The sequence below is a fragment of the Gorilla gorilla genome, chromosome 3, assembly GCF_029281585.2.
Source record: "Gorilla gorilla gorilla isolate KB3781 chromosome 3, NHGRI_mGorGor1-v2.1_pri, whole genome shotgun sequence".
Taxonomy (NCBI): domain Eukaryota; kingdom Metazoa; phylum Chordata; class Mammalia; order Primates; family Hominidae; genus Gorilla; species Gorilla gorilla.
The window spans coordinates 167,131,308-167,152,884 of record NC_073227.2 but is presented as its reverse complement, the minus strand read 5'-3'; the positions used below and the strand labels follow the sequence as shown (position 1 = coordinate 167,152,884).

Sequence of the window (21,577 nt, the reverse complement as noted above, 5' to 3'; positions counted from 1 at the left end):
AAGTACCTTCCTCTAGGTCAAAGCTTTCTATTAGGTTGGTGCAAAAGTAATTGTGCTTTTTGCCATTTAAAGTAATGGCAAAACCACAATTACTTTTGCACCAACCTAATAGTTCATCTTCCAAGCTGAAATCATCAGGAGTTTGGTTTTTTCCCTTTAACGCTTTAAGGTGTTAAAGGTTGTCATCCTCCTTAGTCAAAATGACCAATTCAGTTGTCTGGACAGGCCAGCAAAGGTGCCTCCTGGCTATAACGCCTCCATATGGTGAAGCTTTCGAGTGTCTACCACAACCGCAGCCTCTTCTGAAAGATCCTTTGCATAGGTCAGCGTGTTGGCATTGTGTGATGTCACAACCACAGTCAGTGCTGATTGGACCTGAGACGGGTGTTTGTTAGCTATCTAGAAGTTGTCCAGGGCTCCCTGAGGGAGGCCAGCACAAGAGCTCTGCCATAAAACGACATTGGACAAAAGTGAAGAGTCCAATCAGAAACTCTTTTTGAGAGACTGAACGCAAAGCATTCAGAGAGTCAGCAGGCTGGAGAGGCCAAGACACACACACGAAGAAGGCAGTAAGTAAAAACTGGGTAGTAGAAGTTATGAGTAAACAGAAACCTGGAAATAAATAGAAGAGATTAAAAATATTTATTCCATCGTAGTAGTAACAGGAGCAGAAACAGAAGCCAAGAGAGGGTAGAGAATTAGTCCTAGCAAAGAAAAAATGAGTGCAGATAAGCAGAATGGAAGACCGGAATCAGGAGCACAGCCAGCTGCTAGAGTCAGTAGACGTTATTATAAAACTTTTCATTGTGTCCCAAATAGCCATAATATTTAATTCTCTCATGGCTTAGCTTGAGTTATTTTCATTTTTTCTGAGTTTTCCTACTTTCCTGCATAATCTTACAATAAGCCCTGTTAACTGAGATAATGGATTATTATTTATTCTTTGCCTCCTGTAAGAGCCTAAGCAACTTCTCAGGTCACCTTGTAAATGGCTTAGAGCAACACATTTGAATGTAAAATACTGTCTACAAAATCCAAAGATCCCCAGAGTGTACCTTTTTAATAGGTAGGCGCTACAACATGTACCAATCTGGCATTCCCTTTGAAGAAGATATTCCAATATCCTGAGACTATCAAATTCCTGGAAACTTCATTGAAGGGGTAGGCTCCTTCTTGCACTTTTATAGGATATATCTCCTTCCCTCTTATAGACATGTATCTTACCATGGCATCGAGAGTAGCTCTTAATTTCTGCTCTTTGACTCCTGTCAGCATGATGTCATCAATATAGTGTACCTATGATCCAGTGATGTTTTATGGGATGATGGGATGTTCAAGGCACTGATCTCCCGTATTGTGGTATAAAACCTGAGATTTGATGTAACTCTGAGACAAAATAATAAAGGTATTCTGCTGTTCCTACCAGGTGAAAGCAAACTTGACTGTTTTCTCTGCTTAATGGAATATAGCAGGGGTCAGCAAAGTAGAGTCTGAAGGTAAAATCTGCCTTGCTGCCTTTTATAATTTTTATTAATAGACTTGCATTTTTAGAGTAGTTTTATATTTACAGAAAAATTGAGCAGAGAGCACGATGAGTTCCCAGTATACCCATAATTTCTCCTGTTATTAACATCTTATATTAATATGGTACATTTGTTACAATTAACATAGATTGATATACTATTACTAAATAATCCTTTTTATATTCAATGTTCTACTGGCAAGGCTGAGAATTCAACAGATCAAAGCAAAATTCAGAATTAACCATTGCATTTGGTTTGCAGCTATTTTGGCCCTGCTGCAAGAGATTATTTTAGAATAGTTATATATGATTCCTTTTTTTCATAACTGTGCCTTGGGCTGAGAATTTAGTGATTTGAGTTTGTTATTTTCTCTATTTAAACCTCTCCTGATTGTTCGTATTAACCGTACCACCTCACAGTCCTTGTGTGACCCTTTCCATCCATTCTGTTCAGACTTCCTTAATTTTGACCTAATGTCCTTTTTCTGTTCCAGGATGCCATCCAGGATACCACATTACATTTATTTGTCACATTTCGTTAGGCTACTTTGACTATGAAATTTTCTCAGATTTTCCTTGTTTTTGATGACCTTGGCAGTTTTCTTTTTGAGACAGGATTTTACTGTGTTGCCTAGTCTGATCTTGAACTCCTGGGCTCAAGTGTTCCACTTGCTTCAGATTCCCAAGGAGCTGGGAATACAGGAGCTCACCACTGCACCAAGTTCACCTTCGCAGTTTTGAGTAGTGGTTAGGTATATTGCACAATGTTCCTCTATTGGAGATTTTCTGATGATTTTCTCACAATTCGAACGGTGTTGTGGATTTTGGGGAAAGATCACAAATTTAAAGTGCCCTTTTCATCACATCATATCAAGGGTACATATTACCAACATGATGTATGACTGTCGATATTGACCTCAAACAACTGGCTGAAATAGTGCATGTCAGGTTTCTCCACTGTAAAGTTACTTCTTTCTGCTTCTCCTTACTGTATTCTAGGGAGAGAAGTCACTATGCACAGCCCACACTTGAGTGGGGAGTTATGCTCTCCCTCCTTTAAGACAGAGTATCTATGTGTTATATTTGGAATTCTTCTGCATGAGAGATTGTCTCTTCTTCTCACTTGTTAGTTTATTAAATCATGTATTTGTATCAGTATGGAATCTTGGATATTTACTTTATACTTTGAGCCATAATCCAATGCTACTTTATTTTATTGCTCAAATTGTCTCAGCTTTGGCCATTAAGAGCTCTTTTGGTTGGCTCCTGTGCCCCTTTGACATACCCCCATCGATGTGTGTGTGTGTTTTTGTTGGTGATGGTTTTTTTCTTAGTTTTTTGTTTTGTTTTGCTTTTTGTTATTTGTGAGCACATCCTTACTTTTTGGTATAATTAGATGATCCGGGCTCATGTGGTATATTTCTCACCCCAGTCCTAGAATCAGTCATTTCTCCAAGGATCCCTAGTTCCTTTTATTGAAGAATGATATTAGAAACCAGGATCTGAGAACTGGATGTGCTTGTTGCTACTGGGGCACTTACTGCCCATTTTGTAAATAAAATTTAATTAGAACACAGCCACGTCCATTTGTTTATGCATGGTCTATGGCTCTCATATTGCAATGGCAGAGTTGGGTAGATATGACAGATTCCTTATGGCCTGCAGAGCCTGTCATTACACTCTCTGGCCTTGGAATAGAAAAAAAAATAAACAAAAGTAGTGACTGCACATTTAGGCTCTAATGATTTTCTTTAGTAAGGAGACTTCATCAGGAGTAGAAGCTGCAGTTACAGTCATCAGCTGATTAAGTTTACAATAATCTACTCTGCTAAGATCCATCCATGTCCTGCCCTAGTCAAATCAGAAAGCTATATGGGGATACAAAGCTACTATATGCTTCCAACACTTAATTTATCACTAATCTTTGCAGTTTCCTCATGAATTTTAGATTGGTTTGATTAATTCTTTGGGAAGAACCTAGTGAAAGCCCTGGAATATCACTGCCCCCTCCCAAGATCGAGATAAATTCATCTCCATTTAAATGTATGTTCTCACCCTCCTTGACCTAGCACCCCGTAATCCATTACCCAATCATATTCCACAGATATTTTTGCTAACATAAAGTAGGAAAAATTATTCTTTTTTTTTTTAGAAAGCCTTTTCCTTTGATATTTGACTTTGTAACTGCCCCACCACCACCATACACACAGGCATGTTGGCATTTTAATTATGGCACTGTGGAAAATGAAGGATATTGGGAACGTGGAAGTAAAGAATTGACATGCCCTTGTAGAGTAAGTCCTCAGAGAGGTTCTTACAGGGTTTTCAAATAAGACAAGAACAGCCTCTTCACAGTTGATGCTCATCAGGACATAGACAGACTTTTTCCACTTTACGCTGTTAAAATTCACTAGAATTTGCAAAGACTAGCTTCTTTGTAGGGATTCATGAACTGTGACCTATGGACATATGTTCCTCCGTGACCCTCAGAGGGGCAGCAGCAATTGGAGGAACAAAACCTTATGAGGCCTCTGAATCCTTCCATATATCCCCATTTCAGTGATCAGGGTTCCACATTTTTATGTTCAGTGTTCTACTGACAAGCCTGAGAATTCAACAGATCAAAGCAAAATTCAGAATTAACCATTGCATTTGGTTTGCAGCTATTTTGGCCCTGCTGCAAGAGATTATTTTAGCATAGTTATATATGATTCCCTTTTTTTCTAACTGTGCTTTGGGCTGAGAATTTAGTGACTTGAGTTTGTTATTTTCTTTATTTAAGCTACTCCTGACTGTTAGTATTAATTACTTCACCCCATAGCCTCCTTGTGTGACTCTTTCCACCTATGCTATTCAGTGGCAGTGGCTACTCAGACCCCTAAAATGTCATTGTCTTACCCCTGCATGTCATAGACTAACAAATTCTCATTCTTAAATACTACTACTGAAATTTTACTGCCCTCATTCCCAACTTTCCCAACAATTACTCCCAGAATCCCTCCTTCTTCCCCTTCCCTGAGATGCTGGAATCACTCCTGGTTCTTATATCTGAACTAGTCAGGAATATTAGACATAAATTGGCTGTTTTCATTAGGTCACACTAAACCTAGAATAGGCTTGTGGCTTTCAAAAAAGACCCCCAAAGACAGTGGCTCAACCAATATAGGCTTATTTCTCTCTCACATAACAACCCACAAGAACACAGACCCACAAACACAGGAAGGTGGTTCTGCTACATAAAATCATCCAGAGAGCCTTGTTCCATCTTTCTAGGTGCACTGTCATCTCCTCAAATGTTGCTCTTATTCACTGAAGCAAGCTGACTCCCCAATACCATGTACATACTGAACCCAGAAGAGGGGAGAAAAGAAGGAAGGAGTGTGCATAGGAGTTCCTTTTGAAGAAGTGACATGGAGGTTAGACACATCACTTCTGCTCACATTTTCCTGATGAGAATTTAGTCACATGGCCATGCCTGGCCACAAGGAAGGTTGGAAAATTTAGTCTCTAAAATTAGAGCAATTATTTCCCCTTTTCCTTTTAGGAACAGAGCCTCCTGTTTTCACCAAACCTAACAATGATCAGCCACACTGACTCTGATTGAGTTAAGTAGAAAAGAAGTTTATTAAAAGATGACCAAGGAGCTCACAGAAACACCAGGAAATTTTGAGAAGGTTCAGAAAGCAGGTAGAAGAAGAGAGACTCTAGGTATCTAGGACCCAAGTACAAATCATGCCACAAGAACATGAGCAATGGGCACTGCTGCTAATAGCACTAGACACTGGACATCAGAGCTTGCACTTGCCACCAGCAGAGGAAACCAGTGAATGTTACTTTATAGGGCAAAGGGGACTTTGCACATGTAATCTTGGAAGATTATCCCGGATTACTTAGGGCCCAGCGTAACCACAAGGGTCCTTATAAGAGGGATGCAGGCGATCAGAGGGAGAAGTAGGAGAGGTGATGACAGAAGCAGAGATTGAAGTGATGCAGCCACAGGCCAAGGAATTCTGGCAGTCACTAGAAGCTGAAAAGGGCAGGCCCCAGCTCACCTGAAGCTCTCAGAGGAACCAATCCTGTCAGTTCCTTGATTTAAGCACTAATGTCAGACTTCTGACCTCCAGAATTGTAAGATAATAAATTTGTGTTCCTCACCACAATCAAGCTAATTAACATTTCCATCACCTCACATAGTTACCATTCTTTTTTATTTTTTATTTTTATTTCATGGTATGGTAAAGACACTTGGGATCTACCCTCTTAGCAAATTACAGATATACAATACAACATGATCATTGTGTTGGTTTCAGCTTCAAAGGGTCAGGTAACCTGTTACAGCAGCAATAGAAAAATGAACACAGCAGCTTTTGCCTGGAGACTCTCCATTGGCCAAGCCAAGATTGTCTCAGAATTCTGCTGCACTCTGAGGCTCTTCCCACCATTCTTTGTTTCTCGTTATCCTTTTACAGTTGTTAGACCTGTCTCCCAATCTAATGGCTCTCTCCAACTCCCACTCCCTTTCTCTTTATCCTCCAGAGCCATTTTCCCTAATGAATTTCTTTCCCTAATAAATCTCGAATCCCATCTTGGCATCTGCTTCTTGGATGTTCTCAACTAAATAATGCTACCAATCCTACTCTCTCTCGTGCCCCAGGAAACTGGAGGCTTTAGCTGCCTTCTACCCCACCACCCCACTCCTCAGAATAGACTCTCTACCACTCCTCTTCATCGGTTCACTAGCTTCCAATGCAAAGTCCTGGGGCGGTGCCTGACTGGCCAAGCCTAGGTCACATGCCCCCTCTCCAGGGCAGGAGGCTGGAAAAACAAGTCTCTGGCCTATTTGACCTCCATAGTGGAGGTCTCTAACCCTCATGGAGACTCATACAGTGAGGACATCCCTAAACATAAAAAGTGGGTTCATGTGCTGCCAGGTACCCCCAATGTCTATGACAATATCCCTCCCTCAAATATTGTGAATCCCATCCTGTGTGAACAAGAAACATATAGTCTTCTTTTGCAAGAACTTCTGAAGATTTGTCAGGGAATGCTTACACCAGCTCCGTGCTTCCTCTTGTCATCTCCCGACCTTATCTCTCTGTAAATCGGTTGCCCCCAGTGGACACCAGCTCCTCTCTTTATTCCAACAACATGGCTGACACCAGCGATAGAGTGACAAAACTTTACTGAGGGTTTGAGAATAACATGAGGAGTCATACCACATGCCTTAGTCCATTTTGCGTTGTTATCAAGAAATGCCTGAGGCTGGGTAACTTATAGAGAAAAAAGATTTATTTGGCTTACTATTCTGGTGGGCTGGAAGGTTCAAGATTAGGCATCTGCCATTAGCACCTTGGGCTGCTTCCACTCACGACACGAGAGGAAGGAAGCTAGTGTATGCAGAGATCATATGGAAAGGAAGCAAGAGAGAGGTGAGGGTGCCGGACTCTTTGTAACAACCAGCTGGATCGGGAACTAATGAGATGAGAACTCACTCACCCCTGAGGGAGAGTATTAATCCGTTCATATGGGATCTTCCCCCATGACCCAAACCCCTCTCATAAAGTCCCACCTCCAACACTGGGATCAAATTTCAACATGAAGTTTTTTGGGGTACAAACATCCAAACCACAGCACCACCAAAAGGGAGATAGAAAATTCTGTATCATTGCTCCTAAAGCAGATTGGTCATAACCCCATCGAAGGAATCCCTTGTGATTAAACTCTGCTCTTAACCTCCTGCCTGCCACTGTGGTGCTGAAGTTCATTTCTCCTCCTCTCCATGAGCCCCCTGTTTTATCACCACTCTGCCCATCTCCACTCTTCCCTGGCCTGCTTCTCTCCTGAGGAAGCCATAAAATATATTAGAGAAAAAAAAAATCTCTGATGAGCAGCTTAGCTTTGCTCCATCTTAATCTGTTTCTTCCAGAATAGAAGCATGGCCCTATCTTTGTTTAACTAAAGAGCTTATATCGGTGTTTTTCCAATCAAAAGGATAGTCTCCCTGAAAATGAATTCTGCCTCAATCTCTAGAGTCAGAGGTGCAAATTCTAGGTAGATTTAAAAATAGCAGTGTCCCTAGGATGGTTAATTTCAGGTGCCAACTTGACTGGATTAAGGAATACTTAGAGAACTAGTAAAGCATTCTTTCTGGGTGTGTCTGTGAGATGGTTTCCAGAGGAGACTGGAGTGTGTGTCAGTAAACTGAGTGGGGAAGACCTGTCCTCATTGTGGGGGCATCATCCAAATGGCTGGGGGAACAGATAAGAACAAAAAAGGCAACAACAGCACATACACAAAAAGAGATTTTTTTTTCTCTCTCTCTCTCCTGGAGCAGGGACACTCTTCTCCTCCTGCTGTTGGACTCCAGGCTCTATGACCTTCAAACTCCAGGACTTACACCAGCCGCCCCTGGGCACTCAGGACTTCTGCCTCAGAATAACAGTTGCAGGACAGTGCAGCATTTTATTTTAAAGATACCCCACAACGTAGGTGGCCAGTCCTGCTGCAGGTGCGGTTTCAAGTCTTTGGAGTTTGACCTTCTAGTCCAAGGTCATTACAGCTGCAGGCGGAGGCTCCCGCGGGGAAAAGAGCGTTTCCTGGGACGCTGGAACTAAATGAAGGGCCCACTCTCCAGTTCAGCCCTTGCCTCCTTCCCGACACATAAAGTTCGAGAGCCACGGTCCTGAGCGCATAGGAACAGCCCCATCACCCTTCTCCCTCTGGGCAAGCTAGGAGCAGCGGTGCGAGGCTCCATTTCTTCTTCTCTGGCACCTGGACCTCAGCCACCTCTGCTCAGGCACAGGCCAGCTGCCCAGGCGTCCTCCTCTGGCGACCAGCTCTGACCGCAGCCCTGGTCTGCTCTCGGGGTCGGGCCCACACCCCTCTTCTTCCTCCTCTTCCTCCCAAGGCCTGGGCTCGGGTCCCTCTTCTCACCTTTCCCTTTCTTGCGTTGCAACCGTAATTCGGGAAAACCCTTCTTGATCTTCCTCTCTCACCTCCTTTCAAACACATGCTTGCAGGCTTTTTCCCGATCTCATCCTCAGGGCAGATACGCTCCCTTGATTCTGAGGTCTTTGAACTTGCCCTGAAGCCACACTACCTGCATCCCAGGGTCTCCAGCTTGCAGATGGACTGTGGTGGGACTTCTCAGTCACCAAGGCCATGTGAGCCAATTCCCCTAATACATCCCCTCTCATCTATCTATATCTGTAGAGATACTAACATCAGTATAGATATAGCTCCTATTGGTTCTGTCTCCCCAGACAGCCCTCACAAACACAGTTCCTGAACCCACCTCACACTGCTCCACCCCACACCCAGACAAACGCACACATAGAGGTAGGTAGGTAAATACATAGATCAATAGATTTATATAAACTGTGAGCATCATGCCTGAAGAGAACTCCCTATTTCCACATTGTGTTGCCATAGCACTCCTACCTCCCACATCTGCCTCCAAATTGGCATTCTTCCTTCCATCTCTGCTCATAGGTCAGGCGACCCACCATGCGGTCACATCCCTTGCCGAGGACCACAGATTCACAGACACTGTGCCTTCCAGCCACCCCGCTGTCCTGCCGCAGCCATGGGAATGTGGTGTTTCAGCAGTCCTCGTGGTGTTCCTCATGCTGACCCTGCTGAGCTCCAGCCATCTCACCGGATCCAGTGTTTTGGGAGTTTGGGTTCATAAGGATTTGAGCTCTGCTAACATCCCTGACAGGAAAGTAGCAGAGTAGATTTTAGGGACAAACCATTCCAAGGAGAAGGATCACTGCACAAAGACCCTCTGACTCTCTCCCCAGAATCTCCCCTCTCTCTACAGTGCTCTAAGTTCTGTCCTCATCACCCCTGCAGTGTCTCTTCCCCATTCTCCTCTACCGTAGACATAGACAAAGCATCACCCATAAAAGGGAGAGGGAAATATGACTGGGAATTCTTTAGAGGTGAGTGGAGTTAAGAACCTGACCTGGATTCTTCTCTTTTACAAAGCAAAACTAACTAAATACATAAAAATTTAAATTTATTTTCCTTTCTTCCTTGGTCCAGTGAAGACTGGACTCTTCAAAGTGGACTTTGGTAAAAACAAAAGAGAGAGTTAAAAAAAATTAAATTCTAAAGTCTAAACTTACACTGTAGAGATTTTTAATAACTGAATTCTGGTAACAAGTTGGTTGACTCAAGCTAAGATTCTTTTCCTTCCACTTCTGCTTTCTTATTGTTGTTTTTGGTTTTATTTTTGCATTTGTACTGTCACACACAGGATTTCTCCTCCTTTCATCTATTTCCACCAGCAGACCTGCACCAATACAAAAATGTGCCCTGTTAATAATAATAGCTGCTGTTTATTGATTATTTACCACATCCAGGTACTTCATGTAAGAATGCTATACTGTAGCTAATTAAGATAATCACAGAAAAATATCAATAGGTAACTTTGGTTACTATTTTCTACATGCTAGCTTTTATTCTCGCTTCATCCTTACCATCATGCTAGGAGGATAGGTATTATTATCACCATTTTAGAGATGAGAAAAGTGAAGTAAATACTATTAATTTCATTTAGAAGATAAGTAGATGAGTCTTAATCACACAGTTATTGAGTGGCAAAGACCGGATTTGAATCAAGATATCTGATTTTTAAAATTCACCTTGTTTCAAAGCGTTCTACTTCACCTAAGAAGTTAATACACCTCACAACCAGATAACTCCTTCTTTTCAATTAGACTGTGTCTGTATCTGGGATCAGTTGCGAAGCAGAAGTATGACGTGACTAAGGCCACCGCTGGGTTAGGATACCCCCATCCAAGGTCAGGTTCTTAACTTCACTTAGCTCTGAAGACTTACGATTAGTTTTTCCTCTCCCATTTTTTGGGTAGCCCTTTCTCTTCTTTTCTGTGGAAAAATTTGTAACTTACCAGAATAGTTCACAATATGACAACATTGTAGTGGCGACATCACAGAGACAGAAGGAGGAAGAATGGCAACCCTTGGACTCCTGGGGATGTGGGAGCTCCTTGACCACATGTGGTACCTCTCTTTCCTGATCCCAGATTGAGAGCTGTACTAGCCTGGCATGCAGACAGCAGCTTTAGAATCAGTCTGCCTTCTGACGGCTTCCCACCTAGGAGCCATGGGACCTTTGTGAAGTCACCAATTGTGCTGCGGATGCTTCATTTGTGAAGGAGAACAGGACTGCCTTGTAAGTTGCAATATGCGTCAGAAATAGCAAATAAAGAGTACTTAACTCATAGGAGGCCTGTGATAAATGGGAGCTTTTATCATAGACTGCCTTTCCTGCTCCTGTTTTGCTTCTTCTTTATGTTTAGGTGAAATTACAGATGGTGCTACTAAAACATATCAATAATTTGAATTTCACTTTTGTGGATGCTTTAAACGTCATAGTCATTAGAAGGTGGATCTGGCTGATTGTACTTTAAGTTTTCAGTTTGGGCTGGAGCTTTGTATTATAACAGGAGGGTACTGGACAAGGTGAGTTGCTGATAGCCCCACCCCACCTGCCAACAGACCTATCATTAGATGGAATGTAATGGACTTTGGCCAGTTGTTCTCCACCCCAGCTCTGACTTAGTGGCTCTGGCAAGAATGGACATATGAGCCTAAATACAGAGCTTGTTGTGCTACTTTTGGCTTTCCTTGTCATTATTTCTTCCTCTAAATTCAACAAATCATTACTTCCTCTTTTATTATGTTTTAGTATGAGTGATTTAATACCACAGATATTCAAAATAAGCCTGTGGGAGACACTGGGTTATGAGGTGATCATACATTGTTTCTTTAATTTTCAGAACAACACAATAAGATAGGGACCCTGTCCCAGAGATGACTACATTGAAGTTCAGAGAGTTTAAGTAACTTGCCCAAAGTCACATCGCTGGTGAATAGCAAAACCAGGATTCAAGCCTAGGCCTGCCTATTTTCAAAGTTTATGGAAGGAATTAAAACATTTCTTAGTCTAATTTTCTCGGAGTTTTGTTTTGCTTTGTTTTGTTTTGTTTGGCTTACTTTCTTCATCAGCCTAATACCTGCTTCAAGTCTAAGTGAAGCTTTCACCTCTGCCTGGAAGTCTTCCCTGTCCCTGTAGGCTGTCAGGTAGCCTTCTCCCAGCCCCCATAGCATCCAGCATAGAAGCTGATCACAGCACTTACTACCCAGTGAAAAGTGTGGGTACAGTCCTGTCGGCCCCTTCCTCCTAGACTGTGCACCATGCTTTGCTTCCACAACACTTGCTACTTAGCAGGGGCTCAGGGCAAATGTGTGGACTTGAGCTGCCAGATTGAAGCCATAGGTCAATATTAGAACTAAACACTAGCGCTAAAGTGAAAACTTTAAGATGCACATAGACCAGTAATCCCCAAATGTGTTTGCTGAGGAGTGTGTGTGTGTGTGTGTGTGTGTGTGTGTGTGTGTGAAGAGACTGTGTACCACTGGTTTTTTCTCTCCTATCATACTTTCACTCCTGATGGACTAGGCCTATGGAGTGTTCATTTTTCTCCCTGAACATTAGACATCTCTCTGCTGCCTTTAAATAAAATTCCTCATTTTACCTCTCCTCTTCTTTTCTTTATTTCCTTTGCTTCAGACAAGATATGAGCCCTTAACTCACCATAATTAACCTCACAATGGGCTACTGTTTGTTTCATATTGGAGACCACAAAATGGATCAGATAATAGTCCAATATGTTTGGACTATAATTTCCAATATTATTCCAATACTGCTGGAATATTATTCCAGTATCATCTACTATTTTCCCAATATTATTATTGGAAAATAATAGCATAGCTATTATATGGAATATTTACCCTGTGCCAGGGACTGTTTCAAGCACTTTACTTACATTAACTCATTTAATCTTCACAACAACTTTATGAGATTGATACTATTAGTATCAACATTTTACAGATGAGGAAACTGAGGTACAGATGGGAAACCTGCTCAAGTTCACACAGCAATTAAGTGATCAAGTCCAAGAGCAAAACCAGGCAGGCTGGCTCCAGAGCTCACGATAGCCCACCACTGCTTTCCACCATCACTACGGAATCAAGTCCATGAGGATACTTACCTATGTCAGTTGCCTAAGTTGGAAATTATAGAATCTTCAAATTGGAAGGGACGTTATCATGCAAGATTTCAACTTTCTACTCACTGCAAAATCCCTTCTGGAACTTCCCAGATTGATGAATTTTCATCAGCTCTGCTTGAGTACTCCCAGTGACTTGGAAAAAAAACACTGTAATATGGATATGAAATATAAACTGTTCATGGATAAATTATTGCATAATGAAAACATGCCTAATGGCTATACTCCCCTAATATGTTCATTTGGTAATTATGTTTTATTTGCAAACTTGTTTTGATAGAACTGTTTCTTTTTAAAAAAAGTTTAAGTGTAATTTGTCTTGAGATACATTTTCCTTTTATATCTTCTTATTAATGGGCTTATTTTCAAGGAGGAAGGTAGAGCAAAGGTAAAAGAAAAAACTCATTTTCTCATGTTGTTGTTTTGGGGTAAAAAACAAAGGCTAACAGTGGGTGAGTGATCTTTTTAATATTTTTAGTTAATTTCCACATACTTTAAATTTAGTTAATTTAGTTAATTTCCACATACTTTAAAAAGTTACTATGGTACTGTTTTCTCCTACTATTAAAAATCTGTTTGAAATGAACTACTGGAAAAGTTAGGACATCATAAATCATCTTAAATAGAAGAATTTATTTGATGTTTAATCCCTAATTAAGATGAAAATATCAATTGCAGCTGTTCGTTAGGTATGTTCTTAGTTTGTGTTTGGGCCACAGCCGGGGAAGAAAACCCAGAATTTCATAATTTTAAAGAGATTTCTAAATGCTCTGTGTTACACAAAACTTGCAAGTATGGCATTGTGGGAGACAACAGCAGTGTCATAGCTGACATTTGGGTTCTGGAATCAGACTGCCTGGGTTTAAAGCCCTTCAGTCCCCATCTTGATAACAATGTTAAAAACATTCAATGTTTTTAGCACAATGCCTAGCACTTTAGATGCCCAGTGAAATGCTGATATTATTTTTCCTTGTCCATTGAGATCTGTTTTGAAGTATAGGCAAAGCTTGGGACTGAGAATAAAGAATCAGCATCAGAGTCTTATAGCTCATCGTTTTAAAACTGTTTTCTCCAACTTATCCAAAAATAAAATTGAGGGAGTAAGATAGCCCGTGGTTAACATATCAAAGCACCAATAGACAGATTAGAGACTAAGAAGGTACATGAGCACTACAGGCTAAGATGTGGACAGAACGCATGTCAGGTAAGAAGGGATACCCAGAAATCCTATCTTGGAGGCATCAGGTGAGCATGAGCAAAAGGATATCCCAGGCCAAAGGAACCTTGAATTAAGCAAGCTCTTTACAAGTCCTTCCTTGTGAGGAAGGAACGGCCCTGGGCCAGGCTTCCAAGGATCTCCATTTTAGTCCTGGGTCTGCCTTCTGTCACATTTCAGGCAGGTCATTTAAATTCTCTGAGCCTCAGTAACATTTTTTTTCCTGCCTACCTTAGGGTTATTGAGATACTGTGTGGGAAAGGCCATTGAAACAAAGTTTCAGAGCACTATCTATAAAACACCACATTTTATCACTAATAATCCCATCTTCTAATGTAATTACAGACTTCCCAGGATTTAGCAACCAGGGCCTGGAAGGCAGACAAAGGTAACTGGCCCCATGTGATAAAAACAGGTACAAATTTTCTTTTCTTACCTCACAAGCCTAGCTTAGGGCTGGACACTCAGCAAATGCTAACAAAGTGCCACGCATTGGTTTGAAAGGGTTCACTTCAACCTTGCCTTCTTCAGGAAGCACTTACAGAGAGCACTTTTCAGTGGGTAACAATGTGAAGTCAAATGCTCAGTTTAAAACCTCCTTCCAAATAAAAGGAAATTCATCCTAGAAATGGCTAGAATGACAGAATGAAAACAGAGCAGTATCTACCTGGGCTTTAGTGCCAGGAAGTGACAGTCATTGGTTGTGTGTTCAATTAGATGGCCGAAGTTAATAGGTAATCAAATATTATGCAATAATAGATTAGTTGCCTTTCCTTGTTGCTAATTATCTAAAATATCTCTATATTGCATATTTAAACATAAAAATTTCCCTAAGGTGAATGATACACTATGCCATTTTTAGCGATTAAATGTGGCATTTTCTGCATCTTAATGAAACCATTATTTTTGTTCAGCTGAGTGATTTTATTAATTAAAAGAATGTCAGGAGAGTGGCAGCATGGTCATAGAGTTCTCAGAGAGTCATAGCATTATAGAGCCATAAAGGACCTGACCGAACCCAGCCAGGGACTCTCAGTTTACCTGTAATTCTCCACCTGGAAGTCAAAAAGCTGGGTTCTGATATCATCAGTACTATGTGACCCTGGGCAAGTCATTCAAACTTTCTTTGACTGAGTTTATTCTTCAAACAAAGGATCTGTAATGCCATGATACTTTAAATTAAGCTTTTCATGTTGACATATGTTTATATATTGTTACACTAATAATGATGTGTCCCAACAAAATATGGTTTTCTTTCTCTTTTTGACAACAAACACAGGGACTAGCTGTATTTGAATTCTCTGTTATTGGGAAAAAACATGGCTTTTCTTAATAGGCTGTAAATAACCTGAGGGTGCAGTTTGGGGTTCATAACTTTGTGTCCCCCATGGTGCCTTTAACATTACTACTAGAAAGAAATAGAATTTCATTGTTGCATGTTTCAATGTATTTTGGACCAAAACATCCTGCTCTGAAACATCATTAGGGGAAAAAAATCCTAGCATATTGCGGGCCTCCAATGAAATGAATGTTAATTGTGTTGCCCAATACCAGTTTATTAACGTTTATGAGCATACAACTGTGCGTGCACAAACAGTTCATATATAGTTCTTGAAAAAAGCATTTGGGGTTTTCTACCACATGATGCTTTCAGTCAGTACCTCCTACCATTAATTTGTGTTCAGAGCAGTAGTTCCCAAAGCTACCCCTTCAGCAACATGTATGTTGACATGGATGTTGAAATGGATGATGTAAATGCAGCCATTCAGAATAATCTGGACATCCTATTTTATGATTTGGAATGCCCAGAATGTCCAAGACGTGACATACATTACAATTTCTCAGAAAAGTCACACCTGAAAAAGGTAAACACTCAACATAGACACTTAGACTTTCCAGGCATCTTAGCTACAAGACCAATGGTGTCAGTATCTTGAGTTCTGTGTTCCATAGGAGCTTTTTTTTTTTTTTGAGATGGAGTTTTGCTCTGTTGCCCAGGCTGGAGTTCAGTGGCAAGATCTCGGCTCACTGCAACCTCTGCCTCTTGGGTTCAAGCGATTCTTCTGCCTCAGCCTCCCAAGTAGCTGGGACTACAGGCGCTCACCACCACGCCAAGCTAATTTTTGTATTTTTAGTAGAGATGGGGTTTCACCATGCTGGCCAGGTTGGTCTCAAACTCCTGGCCTTGTGATCCACCCACCTCGGCCTCCAAAGTGCTGGGATTACAGGAATGAGCCACCATGCCTGGCCCATAAGGGCTATTTTAAAGGTTTAGTTGAGGGTCCAACTCGCAGGTCCACCCACTACTCCAGGAGTGTGTCGCTCCCTGCACTGGTGACAACACAGGGAACCCATGATGTGCAAGTTTCACAACACATGTGGTTCATTTTCCTCCCCTAATGACTCAAGAAGAGAGTTTTAGAATTCAGGCTGAGTCTCAGTAATTCAATTGTAGAAAAAGCAGGCAAAGCTGTAGTTGTGTCTTAATTAGTTTCATATGTGAATGTATTAATTGTTTCATTAGGAAATGTATTAGGTAAATTGAATGTGAATGTGGTGGATAAGGACAACAAAAGAATTCCCTTGAAGGTTCATGATTGTTCCATGTGTAGGCCCGGGAGCGTCTTCATTAAGGCGGGCAGTTTTGGGCCACCCGATCATGACCATGGATCTACGTGCTGGAACTTGAAAGTATGTCCACGCTCAAGATTTCTATCTCTTCTGAAGCAAGAAAGGACTAGTTTTGCATGCCCTGCCTATGCACATCTTTATGAAAATGTGACCTTTTCACTCACTTTCTGAACTCCACAAAAGAGTCAGCTTTCTCCTGTTGGTGATGAAACCAGCTGTTGAAATACTTCAATTGGGTTGCAGTTGCTTCTCCTGTGAGCTGCATGGCCATCTCTTCTTTTGTTTCAAAAACTTGGCTGGCACTTTCAGCAGCCACTGTGAAGTTGGTAAATATCTAAATGACTTCTTCATTTTCTGACCCTTGAACAGAGAAGTAGAAGATTTTCTGTGTTCATAACTAGCATGTCTGGATTGTGTAATTTCATCTTTGTAAATATATCACCAATTCAAGAAACAGCTTTAGCTTGTTTGGTTTTTGAATAGTGTTGACCATTATTTCCTAAAGAAAAATCACCCAAGCCTTCCCTGAAATGTTAGTATTGTGCTAACTGAGGCATTGGCTAAAAAAGAAGTGTGTGTATGGAGTAGGGGGTGGGTGTGGATGGAGACAGGGTAGGAGGGGTTCCCTGCTTTTATAAATCCGGCAAGCCTGCCTTTGACAGTCTTTCATGTTGGCTTTATTCTTCCCTTTGGGAATTTTCCGAAGTCACTTTTGGCCTTTGTTTATTTTAAAGGAAGTAGAGAAACAGCCACAAGAGGAGGAGAGGAATATAGTTGCCTACAAATCGACTAATGTGTTTTTTCTCTCTCTATGTTACACAACAGATATATAACAGTGCTTCCCCTGCATTGGATGGTAGAGATCAGAGTTTCTAAATTACAAAAAAAAAAAAAAAGTCAAAACTGGTACATTTTAGAGACGAAGAATAAGCATAGGTGGGAAAATGTCTGCAGGCATAGGCAGCCTTGGGCAGGTCAGATCTGACCCATTCTAATCAGTTATTGGGAAGAGAGTAATTATTAAGGCATGGGAGGTGACAGTCACCTCCACCCCCAAATCCTGAGGGCACCATGTAGCCCAGGCCATCCTAAATGGTAGGTCACTGACTTTCAAGAACGCCTGGGTAAAGCACATTACAAGAAGTGCCATCCTCTTTGAGCAATACATATGCTATAGCTGGGCTGTGTGCCAGGCCAAGGGGACCTGCCTGTTGGTGGTGACGATGCTTTCCATGAGGTGGTTGTGTGGACTAGCGCCCTGGAGGAGGCAGCCAGCCTGATTTTCAGCGTGAGAGAAAGATAATCCTAATCCCATCAGTGGCCCTCACTTGTAGTGCTATATGAGCTAGGCCCTGTGCTGAATTTTTCACATTGATTGTTTTTAATGATCCTTAAACATAGAGAACTATTATTATTCTCTTGAGAAAATTGAGGCCCAGGGAGATAAAGCCACTTACTCAGCGTGCATGATGAGGTGGCAGAGTAAAATTCAATTCCATGTTTTTCTCACCAGAAGACCCTTGCTCTTATCCCCCACATCTTATGTTTGTTGACACCACTTGTGGTTGGTACCTGAGCTTATTCACTTCCCGTGGCCTTGTTCCTCCATTCCTTTATTTCTCTGTTGGCTGTTTCTCTCTCTCTCTCTCTCTCTCTCTCTCTCTCTCTCTCTCTCTCTTTCTCTCTCTTTCTCTCTGTCTGTCTCTCTCTGTCTTCTTTCTTGACGGAGTCTCACTCTGTCGTCCAGACTGGAGTGCAGTGGCGCGATCTCGGCTCACTGCAAGCTCCGCTTCACGGGTTCACGCCATTCTCCCTCCTCAGCCTCCCGAGTAGCTGGTACTACAGGTGCCTGCCACCATGCCCGGCTAATTTTTTGTATTTTTTTAGTAGAGACAGGGTTTCACCCTGTTAGCCAGGATAGTCTCCCTCTCCTGACGTCGTTATCCGCCCATCTCTGCCTTCCAAAGTGCTGGGATTACAGGCGTGAGCCACCGTGCCTGGTCTGTTGCCTGTTTCTTAAATCTTCCACCCTGGGGGATGGGAGGTGGAGAGAATGAAAAGGAGCTACTGCCATCCCCACCCCCAACCCCCTCACCTCCACCCACCCCGACAGCCATTTACATTTCTATTTCATTTTCACACACATGTCCATTTAAGTCTTCATTGCCCCCAAGCAAGAATATTTCAATGTCAAGACCTGCCACAGCATAAGGACTTTGCCCACAGCACTACATTTAGAAGTGATCATGCAAATTAATCAAGTGGCCCAAAGCCTTGATTGTGTAGACAACTTCAGTGGAAAATGCTCCATTCTGATCTCAGTCCCCATCTTTCTCAATTCACCGTTGAGTCTTCACAAAGCATCCTACTCAATCATCTCTTTGACCGTCCAGATGGAACAGATAAGGGAGAGACTCTTTTCAAGACAATTCTTAAAAATATACGCAGAATAATATGGGGAATAGGCACTCTCCTGTATTGTTCTCAAGTAGGCAGGATGGAAGGATCTCTCTAGCAATTTGATGATATATTTTAAAACTCTGAACAATATTTACGTTCTCTGATCAAATGATACTGCATGTAGAAATTTATCCTAAGTCAATAATCGTAGGCATGTGCAAATATTTGCATGCACAGAAATGTTCATCATGGAATTGGATTATAATAGTGAAAAACTGGGACCGAAGTGTCAGTGATAGGCGCTTGGCTTAGTAAATGATGACTCATCCATACATTATAATATTACACAGTTATAAAAAGGGTTTCATAAGGAATTTAATGATTTGAAGAAATGATCCTGAAATATTAAGCAAATATTTCAAGAAAGTTCTGTTCATAACGGCACTCACTAGTCACATGGGGTTATTTAAATTTTAATTGATTATAATTAAATAAAATTAAATATTTAGTTTCTCAGTGGTAGAAGGCACATTTCAAGTACTCAATAATTATATTGGACAGTGCAGATGTATAACATTTCCATTATTTGCAGAATTGTGGGCACTAAATAGAATATGATTTCATTTTTTCCAATATATGTATACACATAGAAAAATATTAGAAGAAAATATGCCAAATAATAATGATGATCTTTAGTTGGTGGGATTGGATGAGAGGTAGGCACAGTTTTTCTATAAAGGGACTAATAGTATTTTGCTTTATTTTATTTTATTTATGTGTTTTGAGACAAAGTCTTGCTCTGTCACCCAAGCTGGAACACAGTAGCATGATCACAGCTCACTTCAGCCTTGACCTCCCAGGCTCAAGCAATCCTCCTCCCTCAGCCTCCCAAGTGGCTGGGAACACAGGCATGTACCACCACACCCAGATAGTTTATTTTTGTTTTTTATATTTTTTAGAAACAGGAGTCTCCCTGTGTTGCCCAGGATGGTTTCAAACTCCTGGGCTCAAAAGATCCTCCCATTTCGGCCTCCCTAAGTGCTGGGATTACAGGCATGAGCCACAGCACCCAGCCCATAGTAAGTATTTTAGACTTTGTGAGCCATGCAGTCTGTGTCACAGCTACTTCATCTGCCATTTCAGCAAGAAAGTAGCCATGGGTAGCACGTAAGTGAATGGGCATGATTGCATTCCAATAAAACCTTAAAGACAAAGATAGGTTGTGGGCTGAATTTGGCCCACACGCCATAATTTGCTGACCTTCCAGATTAGATAATTAAGAGTAAGGTTTTTTTTTTCTGTGTACTTACTTATATTTAAATTTTAAAACTAAGTAATGTGTATCCTTTATTTTTAAAATAAAACTCAGCCTTTCTAAACACCAATTAACATTCAAGCTAAGAGCCAAATTAAAAATGCAAACCTATTTACAATAGCTGCAAAAAAATGAAATACCTAGGAATATATCCAACTAAGGAGGTGAAAGATCTCTACAAGGAGAACTACAAAATACTGCTGAAAGAAATCACAGATAACACAAACAAATGGAAAAACATTCCATGCTCATGGAATGGAAGAATCAGTATTATTAAAATAGTCATACTGATCAAAGCACTTTACAGATTCAATGCTATTCCTATCAATCTACCAATGTCATTTTTCACAGAACTAGAAAAAATATTTTAAAATTCATATGGAACCAAAAAGCTAAAATCACCAAAGCAATCCTAAGCAAAAAGGACAAAGTTGGAGGCATCACATTCCCAAACTTCAAATTATGCTATAAGTCTGCAGTAACCAAAACAGCATGATACTAGTACAAAAACAGACAAATAGAACAATGGAACAGAATAGAGAACCCAAAGATAAAGCTGCATGTATACAACCATCTGATCTTTGAAAAAGTAGAGAAAAATAAGCAATGGGGAAAGGACTTTCTGTTCAATAAATGGTGATGGAATAACTGGCTAACCATATGAAGAAGAATGGAACTGGACTCTTACCTTTCACCATATACAAAAATGAACTCAAGATAGATTAAAGATTTAAATGTAAGACCTCAAATTACAAGAATCTTAGAAGAAAACCTAGGAAACACCACTCTGGACATGGGCCTTAGGGAAGAAATTTATGACTAAGTCCTCAAAAGCAATTGCAACCAACACAAAAACTGTCAAATGGGACATAATTAAAGAGTTTCTGCTCAGCAATAAAAACAATCAACAGAGTAAACAGATACAGAATGGGAGAAAATATTCACAAACTGTGCATCTGACAGGGGTCTAACATCCAGAATCTACAAGGAACTTAATTCAACAAGCAAAAAACAAATAACTCCATTAAAAAATGGGCAAAAGACATAAACAGACACTTCTCAAAAGAAGACATACAAACATATTTAAAAAATGCTCAACATCACTAACCATCAGGGAAATGCAAATCAAAACCACAAGGTTATACCATCTCACACCAGTCAGAATGGCTACTATTAAAAAGTCAAAAAACAACAGATCCTGGTGAGACCGCAGAGGAAGGGGACTGCTTATGCACTGTTGGTGGGAATGTAAGTTAGTTCACCCACTGTGGAAAGCAGTTTGGAGATTTCTCAAAGAACTTACAACAGAACTGCCATTCAACCCAGTAATCCCATTACTGGTTATATATCCAAAAGAGAATAAATCATTCTACCAAAAGGACACACGCACTCAT

The 21,577-nt window shown here is 40.9% G+C and overlaps 2 long non-coding RNA genes across 6 annotated transcripts in view; one reads left to right on the top strand and one right to left on the bottom strand.

The window, feature by feature from the left end:
* Nucleotides 1–400: 400 nt before the first annotated feature.
* The window catches only part of LOC101129994 (uncharacterized), a 44,254-nt gene continuing 23,077 nt past the window's right edge, over nt 401–21,577 (top strand). The window contains exons 1-5 of one of the 5 annotated variants that reach the window (XR_010133267.1): nt 401–569; nt 10,573–10,721; nt 12,444–12,866; nt 14,183–14,252; nt 16,450–16,794. This is a non-coding gene — a long non-coding RNA (uncharacterized lncRNA). The remainder of the gene's footprint in view (nt 570–10,572; nt 10,722–12,443; nt 12,867–14,182; nt 14,253–16,449; nt 16,795–21,577) is intronic. The other 4 variants (XR_010133269.1, XR_010133268.1, XR_008678839.2 and 1 more) reach the window with 4 other exon arrangements.
* Nucleotides 8,969–10,620, bottom strand: LOC129532910 (uncharacterized). Its single transcript, XR_008678841.1, has 3 exons — nt 10,438–10,620; nt 9,652–9,818; nt 8,969–9,235 (listed from the first exon to the last, which is right to left on the bottom strand). It is a non-coding gene; the product is annotated as an uncharacterized lncRNA (long non-coding RNA).